The sequence below is a fragment of the Dama dama genome, chromosome 29, assembly GCF_033118175.1.
Source record: "Dama dama isolate Ldn47 chromosome 29, ASM3311817v1, whole genome shotgun sequence".
Lineage (NCBI taxonomy): Eukaryota > Metazoa > Chordata > Mammalia > Artiodactyla > Cervidae > Dama > Dama dama.
The window spans coordinates 30,220,927-30,234,640 of NC_083709.1; positions in this window are offsets into that span (position 1 = coordinate 30,220,927).

The window sequence follows — 13,714 nt, forward strand, 5'->3', positions numbered from 1 at the left end:
GATTATTTAAATTATGCAGAGTACATCATGAGAAATGCTGGACTAGAGGAAGCACAAGCTGGAATCAAGATTGCCAGGAGAAATATCAATAACTTCAGATATGCAGATGACACCACACTTATGGCAGAAAATGAAGAAGAACTAAAGAGCTTCTTGATGAAAGTGAAAGAGGAGAGTGAAAAAGTTGGCTTAAAGCTCAACATTCAGAAAACTAAGATCATGGCATCTGGTCCCATCACTTCATGGGAAATAGATGAGGAAACAGTGGAAACAGTGGCTGACTTTATTTTTTTTGGCTCCAAAATCAATGCAGATGGTGATTGCAGCCATGAATTAAAATACGCTTACTCCTTGGAAGGAAAGTTATGACCAATCTAGACAGCATATTAAAAAGCAGAGACATTACTTTGTCAACAAAGGTCTGTCTAGTCAAGGCTATGGTTTTTCCAGTGGTCATGTATGGATGTGAGAGTTGGACTATAAAGAAAGCTGAGCACTGAAGAATTGATGCTTTTGAACTGTGGTGTTGGAGAAGACTCTTGAGAGTCCCTTGGACTGCAAGGAGATCCAACCAGTCCATCCTAAAGGAGATCAGTCCTGGGTGTTCATTGGTAGGACTGATGTTGAAGCTGAAACCCCAATACTTTGGCCACCTGATGCAAAGAGCTGACTCATTTGAAAAGACCCTGATGCTGGGAAAGATTGAGGGTAGGAGGAGAAGGGGACGACAGAGGATGCGATGGTTGGATGGTATCACCGACTCAATGGACATCGGTTTGGGTGGACTCCAGGAGTTGGTGATGGACAGGTAGGCCTGGTGTGCTACAGTTCATGGGGTCCCAAAGAGTCAGACACTACTGAGCAACTGAACTGAACTGAACTTCCAAATGTCTCCTTGCTATCTACACTTGAAGTCCCCAGGCAATCTCATACTAAAAAGGTCCAAAAAGAAAATCCACTCTCATTCCTGCTGCCCTGAACCTAGGATTCATCTTAGACTCCTTTTTAAAATCTCTAAATCTTGTTCCCTCCAATGTGTCTCACAGTCCCCAGGCCCTGTGGGTAAGGTAGTTTTACATCTCTGGCATTTTTTGTTGTTGCTCTCTGCCTTACTCACCTTGCCACTATTCTCAGACCCTGCCACTATTTTCTCAGACCTTGGTTGGATTATTATAAGTTTCCTAACTTAGCTCTCTGCTTCAGTCCCACCATCCATACTCCATTCTTTAACCTATTGCAAGAGGCCTTAAATCCTTTCATGTCACCCTGAGTTTGGCTTCCTGTTAACAAAGAGAAATATGTCTGGCAGTCTCCAATTATAACAATCAAAGGTGTTATCAACAACTGTGGGATAACCTCATAATGTAATGCAATAAAACTACTGGTAGTTTCCTTACCAAAAATATATAACTAAAACCTAATCAGGAAGAAACAATCTTTCAAGTTCAAAATAGGGTACCCACGTACTTCCCAGGTAGTGCTAGGGGAGAAGAACCCACCTGCCAGTGTAGGAGACATAAGAGATGAGGGTTCAATCCATGGGTCAGGAAGATCCCCTGGAGGAGGGCATGGCAACCTACTCCAGTATTCTTGCATGGAGAATCCCATAGACAGAGGAGCCTAGCAGGTTACAGTCCATGGGGTCGCAAAGAGTCAGACATGTCTGAAGCAACTTAGCATGCACATAAGAACATTAGTTTTTATTTCTCCTCCAGAAATCAATAGCAGGAAAATGTCTAATCACTATACTGAAATCTGGTTGTTTGCCAAGCAAAGGGACATACAATTTGTTTCCCTTTTTTTATTCCTTAGTCTTCAAACTACTGAATGTGAATTTTATTTTGTGAAAGGTATCGGGTTAAAAATCTTCAGAGATATGCTGAGTTTTTGGCATGCAGTACTTGTTTGGAAGAAATGCATCACTGGTAGCTTCTCACGAGCAGAATGCACTGCAAACATTACCCACAATGAATGTTCTGTCACAGAGGGGACTGGGCAGGAACATCTGTTAGAGTCTTTTATGACAGATCAGTATATAGGCAATGTTGCCAGCAAGGGTTTTTCTCCATTATAAAACAACAATCTTCAGTAGAACCACAGTCCCTAAAAGCAGGAAAACAGCTTGCTTTATGAAAGATGCTACCTTTTCTGCAGCCAAGAAATCACCAATCTGATGTTAAGTTCCTGCTATTAGTCTTTCTTCAGCTGCACAGGTGGCAACCGTTCCATGTTCCAGTTCAGCTCCCCAAGGTTACAGCTGTGAAACTGGGTAATGGCTGTGTTTATTCTCTGCCAGCCTTAAAAGTCTTCGGGGTAATGCTTTTTTTTTTTTTTTTTTTTTTGCTTTTTCTTGCTGCTCATTGAAAATCCCTTCTGGAGCAGATGTGCCTCTCCTCATCTGTAGTTTCTGTGTTTTGGGTTAAGTTGAACATTTTGATTTTGTTTGTGGCCTTATTTTTCAACTGCTAATGGCATAGCCAATTTTGACATTTGTTTCTGTATATCTGATGCCTCATCTCTTGTCCCTAATAAAAAACATTCATAGTAATCTTGATGTCAAATAGCTTATGCCCCAAGCATTCTAAACCGTTGTTGCTGTTTACATTGTAGTTTCTGTCTGCTACTGCCACAGCAGCCTGGGTTTTAAAACCTGGATCACAGGAGCCAAAATAACACCCACCTGTACTGCTTTGTATACTTTTCCAGTATGTGTTTCAGGCCCTCCAGCTCCTGCAAAGCCGCCTTCTCTAATGCAGTCATTTCTGGGAGGCTCTAAGTGGTGTCTCATAGTCGCTATTGCATTAAGTTCTATCATTATATGAGCAGCATCATTTCTTTTCTCTCTAATTTTGGCCTGCCTCAGGTACATCAGGCATCTTCATTTTTGGCACTGCACCTACCCTCTGAGATTCTATGACCCCCACAGATCTCTAACTAATTACAATATATTCTCTGGAGTCTCAATGCACCAAAGCCAATTGTCGACATAAAGAATATCTCCCTCATTTACTCCTTTCTGCCTTCATTTCTACCTGCAATTATTAACCCATCATGACTATTAGAAGCTTAGCACTGTGCTAAGACTGGAGATAGAATAATTTACAAGAATGACATGGTCATGGCTTCATGCATTTGATCTAAAACAAACTGTGTTATAATTGAAGGATTATAACAGGCATTCGATCTAAAACAAATTGTTTGGTAATTGAAGAGTTACAGGGTGTGATGAAAGCAAGTACATGGGTCCAAACTCAAGGGTCAATGGCCCAGAAAAGGCTTCCCTGAGGAAACGGAGAACACAGAGAAGAATATAAGGTAGCTAGGTGAAGAGGAAAGGCAAAGTATTCCAAAAAGAAAAAAAGGTATAAGGCCAACCTGTCACTGCATCTGCATGAAGTTTGTAACCAGCTTTTTAATGCAGTGAGGTACATGTGCCAATATTTCATAGGTATTTCTTAGTAAATGCTTTATTAAATTTCTGTTTGCAATAAGGGAAAGAGTTATAAAATGAACCCCTACACATATATTATCCATTTGTCAGTCTGATCTATTGATTACTAAATATAGTACTTACAATGGTGGAAATATCTCTACTTATAATGGTGGAAATATCCATTCATTTTATAGAAAAACCCATGTTGTAAAGCTATGTTAGAACATGAATTCAAGTTTGAATATGTAATTCTAGTGAAATTAGTCCTGTGCTTATTAAGTAATGTTTCAACCTAAATTCTCTCTTTCTAAACAAACATTGCTACATCAAATTTTAATTTTGACCTTTTGGAGTCTTTATATTTCAGATGCACCCAATGTAGAGTATATTGGTAAATCTCCTTTCTTAAATCAGTCTGGAAAATAACTGTCTTTTCCAGTGTAATGCTTAGTCTCATAACTGTTGATAGACTCATACAAATTTTACTGTTCTATTTTGGGGATTTTTCTTATGTCATCTTTTCTATATGTGTTTCATTTTTCCTTTGCTGTTTTCTTTTGAATTTTTTCACATTTTTTATTCTATTTTGTTTTCTATAGTCACTTTTGGTAGTACCTTCTCTATTCTATTTATTTGGTGTTAACCTTAGAAAACTCATTATACACACTTAATTCAATAAAAAAGATCTTATCTCTCTCCTTTCCATTAGGTACCCTTAAAATTGCAAGAATGTTAGAGTTCTTTAACCTGATCATCCTGCACCCCATTTAATGACATTGTTAAGAATTTTAATTTTTTATTTATACATAATTAAATTATAATAGTGAAAATATATTATTATTGTGATCTTACATGGTAAAGGTTTGCTTTTTTACCAACATATTTATTAATTTTTTTGTTCACTATTTCTCTTTGCAATTTAGAATATCAATCTGAGAATCATTTCTGTTCTGCCTTAAGCTTAGTTTTCTTAATTTGTTACCAAGAATCTATTAGAAGCCAGAAGTTTTTATATTCTAAAAAAAAGTCTTAATTATACCCTCATTTTTAAAAGATATTTTATGAGGTATATAATTCTAAAGTTGAAAATGAGTTTCCCTCAATACACTTAGAGTATTTTATTAGGATGGAAAGAAATTAACTATCAATATAATTTTTCTATTATGTAGACTCTCTTTTCTCTTTAGTTGGCTTTGTGACCTTTCTATCTTGATTTGTCTTGGATTTCTTTTTATTTGTTATGATGCTAATATATTAGGTTTTCTGTATTGAAGGTTAGTGTCTTGCCACAATTCTGCAAAAATCACAGCCATTATCTCATTAAATCTTGTTTCATTCCACTTTATCTATCATCCTGTATTATGATAAGATAAATGCTCACCTAGCTCACTGCATGGTATAGGTGTTTTAATTTTTCTTTCATATTTTTCTTCTTTTTTCCTTTGGATATAATCTGGAAAATTGCCTCAGATCCCAACTCCAGTTTACTAAAGCTCTTTTCAACTTTGAGTACTCTGCCATTTAATATATCCTTTGATTTTTAATCTTTATATGTTCTCATTTATATACTTTTCATTTGGTCAGATATATTGGTCAAATTTATAACTTCTTAGTTCATGCTCTTTTATTTTACTTTATTCCAAAGAACTTTAAAAATTTTATTCCAAATAATATAAAATGAATATGCTTTATAATCCACATTTTATCATAATCAAAAATACATTCATTTTATATTCTTTTATATTCTTTGGATAATCTCAGTGCAAGGAGCATTTTGCATGTCTGATTCTGCTATTTGTTTTCCTGTTGGTTCAGGTTTATAAGGTTTTGCTTCCTTTTATAATCCAGTAAGTGATGATTCTCATCATCATGGATCCTTAAATGTGAATATGTCTACTGAAAAATAAATTTTATTCAGTAAATAAATTTGTAACCCTAAATTCAATCCTCATGGCACTTTCATGGTCATAGGTGGACATGCACAGTGTGGCAAAAATTTTGAGTCACCTAACGAGCATATTCCCAGCTGAGGTCCAACAAGTTGATTCTCTGCCTTCTTATTTCAGCTGTCCTGCTAAAAACAAGGGACCAGTCTGTAGTCTGTTTAGTGCCAAGTTCTTTTGCATTTTGTTCTTCTGTCTGTGTATGTGTTTTCACACTTTAAGATGGCCCTCAAACACAGTATTAAAGTGCTGTTTAGTATGTTTAAATACAAGAAGACTTTGGTGCGCCAATAAAAATAATTACATATATTAGATTACTTTCATTTAGCCTTGAGTGACAGTCCTGTTGGTCATTAGTTTAATGTCAATGAATTAACTATATAAAATACAGTGTCTTTAAACAGAAACTTACATGATAAAAAAAAAAATAATGTATTGCTTGGTTGATGGAACATTGTGACTAGAGTCTCACAGAAACCAGACCGATCCCGTTATTTCCCCTAGAAGCAAGAGGTCATTATTTGCTAATTCAGTGCTCACAGGTAACTCTATAGACCATAAATGCCATAAATAATGAGAATCTATATTATTTATCTATTTATATTTTTCTGTGACTTCATATATATTGTACTTTTCTGCTGAATTGTCCCATGGAAAAGTTACATTCCTCCAGAAATGGTTTGTATTTTCTTCTACTAGTTGCCTGGTAGCAATACATTCCCAGCATGACTTTAAATAAAACTATCTGCTTGAGGTTTTATTACTAAACATTTTAAATGATTTCAGGCTACACAACTTTGCAAATAACTATTTATGTTTACAAATTCTCAAGAGATTTTTTTTTTTACCTTTTCTATGGATCATGTTGGAGAATTCATCTTTCCTTTTATTAACATTTGCTCAGAAGGTATAGAACTTTGGAGGGCCAAGATTTTTGTGGCAGCTTGCTTCCTGGTTTAGCCAACAGATTTATCATCTTCCACAATCTGCATAACTGCATGACTATTGAAATTGAATCTCAAACTTATCAACTTTGGCAGAAGCCCTTCAGAAACATTCTGACTTGGTAGTTGTTTCTATCTCAGGATTCTCATTTTTGCTTCTTTTTTTCTTTTTAGACATGCTACTAAGTACAATACTAGGGACTACTGTTAAAAAAATTACATTTTTTTTAGCTTTTTTTTTTTTTTAAATCTTTTTTTTTTTTATTAGTTGGAGGTCAATCACCTCACATCATTTCAGCGGGTTTTGTCATACATTGATATGAATCAGCCATGGATTTACACGTATTCCCCATCCCGATCCCCGCTCCCACCTCCCTCTCCACCCGATTCCCCCGAGTCCTCCCAGTGCACCAGGCTGGAGCACTTGTCTCATGCATCCCACCTGGGCTGGTGATCCGTTTCACAATAGATAGTATACATGCTGTTCTTTTGAAATATCCCACCCTCACATTCTCCCACAGAGTTCAAAAGTCTGTTCTGTATTTCCGTGTCTCTTTTTCTGTTCTGCATATAGGGTTATCGTTACCATCTTTCTAAATTCCATATATATGTGATAGTATGCTGTAATGTTCTTTATCTTTCTGGCTTACTTCACTCTGTATAAGGGGCTCCAGCTTCATCCATCTCATTAGGACTGGTTCAAATGAATTCTTTTTAACGGCTGAGTAATATTCCATGGTGTATATGTACCACAGCTTCCTAATCCATTCATCTGCTGATGGGCATCTAGGTTGCTTCCATGTCCTGGCTATTATAAACAGTGCTGCGATGAACATTGGGGTGCACGTGTCTCTTTCAGATCTGGTTTCCTCAGTGTATGCCCAGAAGGGGGATTGCTGGGTCATATGGCAGTTCTATTTCCAGTTTTTTAAGAAATCTCCACACTGTTTTCCATAGCGGCTGTACTAGTTTGCATTCCCACCAACAGTGTAAGAGGGTTCCCTTTTCTCCACACCCTCTCCAGCATTTATTGCTTGTAGACTTTTGGATAGCAGCCATCCTGACTGGCGTGTAATGGTACCTCATTGTGGTTTTGATTTGCATTTCTCTAATAATGAGTGATGTTGAGCATCTTTTCATGTGTTTGTTAGCCATCTGTATGTCTTCTTTGGAGAAATGTCTGTTTAGTTCTTTGGCCCATTTTTTGATTGGGTCATTTATTTTTCTGGAATTGAGCTGCAGGAGTTGCTTGTATATTTTTGAGATTAATCCTTTGTCTGTTTCTTCATTTGCTATTATTTTCTCCCTATCTGAGGGCTGTCTTTTCACCTTACTTATAGTTTCCTTTGTAGTGCAAAAGCTTTTAAGTTTCATTAGGTCCCATTTGTTTAGTTTTGCTTTTATTTCCAATATTCTGGGAGGTGGGTCATAGAGGATCTTGCTTTGATTTATGTCGGAGAGTGTTTTGCCTATGTTCTCCTCTAGGAGTTTTATAGTTTCTGGTCTTACATTTAGATCTTTAATCCATTTTGAGTTTATTTTTGTGTATGGTGTTAGAAAGTGTTCTAGTTTCATTCTTTTACAAGTGGTTGACCAGTTTTCCCAGCACCACTTGTTAAAGAGGTTGTCTTTTTTCCATTGTATATCCTTGCCTCCTTTGTCAAAGATAAGGTGTCCATAGGTTCATGGATTTATCTCTGGGCTTTCTATTCTGTTCCATTGATCTATATTTCTGTCTTTGTGCCAGTACCATACTGTCTTGATGACTGTGGCTTTGTAGTAGAGTCTGAAGTCAGGCAGGTTGATTCCTCCAGTTCCATTCTTCTTTCTCAAGATTACTTTGGCTATTCGAGGTTTTTTGTATTTCCACACAAATTGTGAAATTCTTTGGTCTAGTTCTGTGAAAAATATCGTTGGTAGCTTGATAGGGATTGCATTGAATCTATAGACAGCTTTAGGTAGAATAGCCATTTTGACAATATTGATTCTTCCAATCCATGAACACGGTATGTTTCTCCATCTGTTTGTGTCCTCTTTGATTTCTTTCATCAGTGTTTTATAGTTTTCTATGTATAGGTCCTTTGTTTCTTTAGGTAGATATGCTCCTAAGTATTTTATTCTTTTTGTTGCAATGGTGAATGGTATTGTTTCCTTAATTTCTCTGTCTGTTTTTTCATTGTTAGTATATAGGAATGCAAGGGATTTCTGTGTGTTAATTTTATATCCTGCAACTTTACTATATTCATTGATTAGCTCTAGTAATTTTCTGGTAGAGTCTTTACAGTTTTCTATGTAGAGGATCATGTCATCTGCAAACAGTGAGAGTTTCACTTCTTCATTTCCTATCTGGATTCCTTTTACTTCTTTTTCTGCTCTGATTGCTGTGGCCAGAACTTCCAACACTATGTTGAATAGTAGTGGTGAGAGTGGGCACCCTTGTCTTGTTCCTGATTTCAGGGGAAATGCCTTCAATTTTTCACCATTGAGGGTGATGCTTGCTGTGGGTTTGTCATATATAGCTTTTATTATGTTGAGGTATGTTCCTTCTATTCCTGCTTTTTTGGAGAGTTTTAATCATAAATGAGTGTTGAATTTTGTCAAAGGCTTTCTCTGCATCTATTGAGATAATCATATGGTTTTTATCTTTCAATTTGTTAATGTGGTGTATTACATTGATTGATTTGCGGATATTAAAGAATCCTTGCATTCCTGGGAGAAAGCCCACTTGGTCATGGTGTATGATTTTTTTTAATATGCTGTTGGATTCTGTTTGCTAGAATTTTGTTAAGGATTTTTGCATCTATGTTCATCAGTGATATTGGCCTGTAGTTTTCTTTTTTTGTGGCATCTTTGTCTGGTTTTGGAATTAGGGTGATGGTGGCCTCATAGAATGAGTTTGGAAGCTTACCTTCTTCTGCAATTTTCTGGAAGAGTTTGAGTAAGATAGGTGTTAGCTCTTCTCTAAATTTTTGGTAGAATTCAGCTGTGAAGCCATCTGGTCCTGGGCTTTTGTTTGCTGGAAGATTTTTGATTACAGTTTCGATTTCCTTGCTTGTGATGGTTCTGTTAAGATCTTCTATTTCTTCCTGATTCAGTTTTGGAAAGTTATACTTTTCTAAGAATTTGTCCATTTCATCCAAGTTGTCCATTTTATTGGCATAGAGCTGCTGGTAGTAGTCTCTTATGATCCTTTGTATTTCAGTGTTGTCTGTTGTGATCTCTCCATTTTCATTTCTAATTTTGTTAATTTGGTTTTTCTCTCTTTGTTTCTTAATGAGTCTTGCTAATGGTTTGTCAATTTTGTTTATTTTTTCAAAAAACCAGCTTTTAGCTTTGTTGATTTTTGCTATGGTCTCTTTAGTTTCTTTTGCATTTATTTCTGCCCTAATTTTTAAGATTTCTTTCCTTCTGCTAACCCTGGGGTTCTTCATTTCTTCCTTCTCTAATTGCTTTAGGTGTAGAGTTAGGTTATTTATTTGGTTTTTTTTCTTGTTTCTTGATGTAAGCCTGTAATGCTATGAACCTTCCCCTTAGCACTGCTTTTACAGTGTCCCATAGGTTTTGGGTTGTTGTGTTTTCATTTTCATTCATTTCTATACATATTTTGATTTCTTTTTTGATTTCTTCTATGATTTGTTGGTTATTCAGAAGCGTGTTATTTAGCCTCCATATGTTTAAAGTTTTAACAATTTTTTTCCTGTAATTGAGATCTAATCTTACTGCACTGTGGTCAGAAAAGATGACTGGAATGATTTCAATTTTTTTGAATTTTCCAAGACCAGATTTATGGCCCAGGATGTGATCTATTCTGGAGAAGGTTCCGTGTGCACTTGAGAAAAAGGTGAAGTTGATTGTTTTGGGGTGAAATGTCCTATAGATATCAATTAGGTCTAGGTGGTCCATTGTGTTATTTAAGGTTTGTGTTTCCTTGCTAATTTTCTGTTTAGTTGATCTATCCATAGTTGTGAGTGGGGTATTAAAGTCTCCCACTATTATTGTGTTACTATTAATTTCCTCTTTCATACTCGTTAGCGTTTGCTGTACATATTGCGGTGCTCCTATGTTGGGTGTATATATATTTATAATTGTTATATCTTCTTCTTTGATTGATCCTTTGATCATTATGTAGTGTCCTTCTTTGTCTCTTTTCACATCCTTTATTTGAAAGTCTATTTTATCTGACATTTATTTTTCTCAAGAGGTGCACTCAATATGGTAGAAACACAGTTCCTCTTCTCTGGAAAGTTCATAATTCCGTTAGGGCCAAAATTTTAGATTAGAAAGAACTGTCAGCATAGAACATATCTCCCAGCAAATCCTTTTCCTAATGCTGTCTTTCTGTGTGACTTAAGGCAATTTCTAAATTCATTTATTTCCTTTATCTATTTATTCAAATGATAGGGTTGGGATCAGCATACCATGTGAGCCATAATGGGCCATCAAATGAGATAATTCATGTGAAAACATATATCATCACGCTCCTATATGTTTGCATATGAATTAAAGGAGGGGGTTTGATCTGATAAATTCCTGAGATTTAGACCAAGGAATATCTGATTTTTTTATCATCTTGGAAAACAACAAAGAATAAGGTGAGTGTCATTTGCTTACTTCAAAAAAGATAAAAATCTCACTTCTTTCAAAGACTTATATACAATCAAACACTATACCTAATTTGCTTTTAAAGTAAGGAGAATCAAATCATGAATATTTTCTGCTCACCTTGTATGAATGCTGTTAATTTAATACTTAAACTTGAATACCTTTCTGTTGTCTGTGATGGTGACTCAAGTTTTTGTTAGGTTAACAGTAGCAGTAATTGTTATAGTAAATCTTATGTTTACTAAAATAATGATAGTAAATGTCACTGGCAAATTCACATTCATTATTCAATTTTTTATAGTTGAATAAAAAATAATAAATGTTACACTTTTGTAACAAGAGTAGATAGCCTAGGCTATAGTGTATTTAGAACCAGGTGTGTAAAGTGACTTAAAACAGAAGGTTATATCATAAACATATTACCGTCCAATGTGAGTTTCCCCACTTGGAAGATTTTCCTCCATATTGTGATTCAAGGAAACAGACCCTTTCTATCTTGTTTCAACAGCTGTCAGAGACTTAATATTCAGACCAGTAGAGAAGACAGTAGTCAGTAGGCATACCTTCTTAAATCTTCTAAACTGTTTTTACTCACAACATTTCTAACTCTAAATGTGTAGCATTATTCCCACCACTAGAAAATTCTCAAATCCTTCGGTCACCATCAAAGTGTACAATTAAATTCAATTCTGTCACTAACTGTTGAGAGTTAGTGTGGATCCTACAGGTTAACGGTTCAGTCCCACAGGTCTCTGAAACTTTAGATGGCCATTGCAAGTCCAAGGTTGTCAACTACACTTCTGGTCAACCATCTATAAATCAGGGGTTCCCATGATCCTCTCATCAGGTTTGATAATTTGCCAGAATGGTTTCCAAGTATATAGTTTCCATTACTGGTTAATTACAAAGGACACAACTCAGAAAAAGCCAGATGAAAGAGATGCTTAGGGCAAAGTATGGTGAAATGACACAGAGCTTCCATGCAGTCTCCAGCATCTTGATATGTTCACCAATCAGGAGGCTCACCATATCCCATCATTTATATGCTTTATGGAGATTTCATTAAGAAGGCAAGTTTGATTAAATCACTGATCATTGGTGATTCACCGAATCCCCAGCCACTCTCAGGCTGGAGGCTCAAAGTTCAGGGATCAGGGGTTGGAACTGAAAGATCCAGTCCTCTAACATGGCTTGGTCTTTCTGGTAACCAGCTCCATCCTCAAGCTAAGCACCCTGCAAGAGTTAACTCATTAGAACAAAAGATTCTCTTAGTATCCTACCACTTAGAAAATTCCAAGTGATTTAGGAACTCCATTAAGAACTGAGGACACAAACCAAATACAGGTCATCAAGCCATCAAAGCTTTGAAATGTGCCAGTGAGAATCTGCATTTATCTCTATCCCTTAGATGTGTCTTTATGTATAGTCTGTGCTTTACCCCACTTTTGGCTTACAAAGGGCTTCACAGAACTGCTCTATTTTTGGGTAGTGGGGGATGCTTATATCTATTTCTTATTGTAACACAAAGTCCTTGAACCAAAAATGGTGCATGTAATGTCTACTCATATTTTTGGTTAGAACCCAGCGATATGGCCAAAACGAACCACAAAAAAGTTTGGTAATCTTACCCTATCTGTGTATCTCAGAAGGAAATAAATCATATCTTTTGGATCAGCTGATATTTTCTGCCAAACTAATGAAAGGTAATAGTAACTACAGTTAGCAAAGTATCTTTTGCTACAATATCTGAAATAGCACTAAACCACTTCTCTATATAACCCAAAGTTAAAATTAAGGTACAATATATACTGATTGTTAGAAAAATATACCACAGTAAAAAGTATTCTTTATGGTATTAAATTTCTGCTTTAGGTAGCATGTGAATAGTAAGTAGTTTATATAATTTATAGATTATAGCCATGATTTTGAATAATCTTAATACTTCTATAAGTGATTATAACGTCTTAAAGAAAAACTGCTTCATTGATGGTGTTCCCTAATATAATCCTGGACGTATGTGAATAAAACACTTGAAATGGTTCTAATGCTTGATAGCAGAAATCTAAATAAAATTCGATTTAAATTAAATGCCCAGCACCATATTTGGGCACAAACAGTTCCCATCTGGCAGCTAAAGGAACATGTTTTAACAATGGCCTTTCATTTTGTCAGAGATGTCTTTGTAATCACTAAGAAGCAGGTTAATAGGATGATTAGACATAAGGCTAAATATGACAAAAGTACAAAGTACTTTCCTAGTGTCATTCCTGAAGTATGTGGGTGGCAAATACTATCTCTGTTTTGTAGATTGAAAAGTGATATAGTTTGTGTATTCAGAAACATTTTATCAGTATTCTAAAACTCATTTTTGGCCCTTTGAAATTGGAACCCAAACTGGTACTTGAATTTTTACCATCTGAATTTTTCAGCTATTGATAATTGCAAAAATACTCAAATCTATCATTTTTACTTATTATAATAGAATAGAAAATGGAAAACACATTATTTAAAGTTATATGTTAGTACTGCATACTTCTGCAGAAAATTAATGGAATTCAAAGAGCTTTACCAACCTAAAACCACAGTGCTCAAAAGTCAAGTTTATGTAAGTAACACATTCTAATAGCAAGGACTGCCTTTCTGTCAAGTGATGGGCTGAGGTTTGGGGATCCTACTAGTCTCATTTCTGATCACTGTAATCTTCTCTTGGATCCCGCTTAAAGCTATACTCGAGGGATGGGATGAGGAGGGAGGTGGGAGAGGGGATCGGGATGGGGAACACATGTAAATCC